The sequence below is a fragment of the Salminus brasiliensis genome, chromosome 11 (genome assembly GCF_030463535.1).
Source record: "Salminus brasiliensis chromosome 11, fSalBra1.hap2, whole genome shotgun sequence".
Taxonomy (NCBI): Eukaryota; Metazoa; Chordata; class Actinopteri; order Characiformes; family Bryconidae; genus Salminus; species Salminus brasiliensis.
In genome coordinates, this window is record NC_132888.1 from 14,224,767 (window position 1) to 14,227,565 (window position 2,799).

Sequence of the window (2,799 nt, forward strand, 5' to 3'; positions counted from 1 at the left end):
AAATAGTAGCAACTGAGGGTCATTCAGTCTGAATCTACAGGGCCTACCATGGACACCGCCAAGTGGTCCACAGGGTAAGGATGATCTTTCTATGCCCTCTGCTGGTAAGAACATGAAAACAGCAAAAGCTTTAGGGGGACTGGCTGGCTGTGGTTGATACTAGCCAAAACAGACATCACATTATTCACATAGGCAGAAGCAATTCTCAGAAGTTCAGAACATGATCTTACACTGACAAATTTCACATGGTGGACTGGGATGACGGAAGGGTTATTAGATCCAGCTAAAATACCCAACCCAAAGACAAACTAGCCCACATTTTGAATTTATATCTAAATAATACTTACACTCTAGCATCTTGATCTTTTAATAATGATCTATAAAAGTATACTTAATAAAATGCTAGATAATGCAACTGCATTTCTAGAAGTTACTTAGTACTTACAGTGGGGAGAACAAGTATTTGATACACTGCTGATTTTTCAGGTTTTCCCACTTGCAAAGCATGTAGAAGACTGTAATTTTTATCATAGGTACTCTTCAACTGTGAGTGATGGAATCTAAAACAAAAATCCAGAAAAATACATTGTATGATTTTTAAATAATTAATTTCCATTTTATTGGGGGAAATAAGTATTTGATCATCTATCAACCAGTAAGAATTTTGGCTCTCACAGACATGTTACTTCTTCTTTAAGAAGCCCTCCTGTTCTCCACTCATTACCTGTATTAACTGCACCTGTTTGAACTCGTTACCTGTATAAAAGACACCTGTCCACACACTCAATCAGTCAGACTCCAGCATCTCCACAATGCCCAAGACCAGAGAGCTTTGTAAGGACATCAGGGATAAAATTGTAGACCTGCACAAGGCTGGGATGGGCTACAGGACAATAGGCAAGCAGCTTGGTGAGAAGGCAACAACTGTTGGTGCAATTATTAGAAAATGGAAGAAATGCAAAATAACGGATAATCTCCCTCGGTCTGGGGCGCCATGCAAGATCTCACCTCGTGGAGCATCAATGATCTTGAGGAAGGTGAGGAATGAGCCAAGAATTACACGGCAGGACCTGGTCAATGACCTGAATAGAGCTGGGACCACAGTCTCAAAGAAAACAATCAGTAACACTCTACGCCGTCAAGGATTAAAATCCTGCAGTGCACGCAAGGTGCCCTCCCTCAAGCCAACGCATGTCAAAGCCCGTCTGAAGTTTGCAAATGACCATCTGAATGATCCAGAGGAGGAATGGGAGAAGGTCATGTGGTCTGATGAGACAAAAATAGAACTTTTTGGTTTAAACTCCACTCGTCATGTTTGGAGGAAGAAGAATGATGAGTACAACCCCAAGAACACCATCCCAACCGTGAAGCATGGCGGTGGAAACATCATTCTTTGGGGATGCTTTTCTGCAAAGGGGACAGGACGACTGCACCGTATTGTGGGAAGGATGGATGGGGCCATGTATCGTGAGATTTTGGCCAACAACCTCCTTCCCTCAGTAAGAGCACTGAAGATGGGTCGTGGCTGGGTCTTCCAGCATGATAACGACCCAAAACACACAGCCAGGGCAACTAAAGAGTGGCTCCGTAGGAAACATCTTAAGGTCCTGGAGTGGCCTAGCCAGTCTCCAGACCTGAATCCAATAGAAAATCTTTGGAGGGAGCTTAAAGTCTGTGTGGCCCAGCGACAGCCACGAAACCTGAAGGCTCTGGAGGAGATCTGTATGGAGGAGTGGGCCAAAATCCCTGCTGCAGTGTGTGCAAACCTTGTCAAGAACTACAGGAAACGTCTCATCTCTGTAATTGCAAACAAAGGTTTCTGTACCAAATATGAAGTTTCTTTTTCTGGTGTATCAAATACTTATTTCCCCCAATAAAATGGAAATTAATTATTTAAAAATCATACAATGTATTTTTCTGGATTTTTGTTTTAGATTCCATCACTCACAGTTGAAGAGTACCTATGATAAAAATTACAGTCTTCTACATGCTTTGCAAGTGGGAAAACCTGAAAAATCAGCAGTGTATCAAATACTTGTTCTCCCCACTGTAAGTAGTTTGACTGCAGTCGTAAAAATACCTTTTCTTAAATAATGGTTTACATTACAAATTGTCCCCACTCTTATTTAGGCAGCTGGTACAAAGCAATTGTAAGACAGTATGATATGGTAGCACAGTTTCAAGTTGTTTTTCTCTTAGATAAAGTTTTTCGCTTTTTAAAGCCGACTTGATTATTGATTTTAGTTGCCAATTTTAAATGACTGACATGATATCATGTATATTCACCTATCTTCACATTTAGAATCAAAGACATCAGCTCCTTCTCTCTCCTTTCCCAGCTGTAGTCTTATATCTGCTTCTCTGTCCTTAAGTGTCCAGCTACTGGTAATCAGGATTGCTATATACTAGCCATGCAGCTCATTTTCCAAAAGTGCCCAAAAATGCCCCCTCGGCTTGACAATTTTGACCCAGCTTCATTTTGAAATTTGCCTAATTTGGTGATATCTTTGCAGGATATCTTATTTTCTCAGTTACATTTAGATCTGTTGGTAGTTCCCTGAACAAAGTTATTGTAGAGTATTAGGTTCACAATTATGGAGTAAACTTCCTGAGAAATTAAAATGTTAACTGTATTTTATTTGGATTGTTTAATCTTTTATTTTAAAGTTAATCTTTATTCATTTATTTCAAATTGATTCTTATTTCTGTCTCCTGTGAAGTGCCTTGAGATGATGTCATGAAAGTGTGCTGCAGAAGTAAAATGTATACTGTCACATACACACATGCAGAAAGACAGAA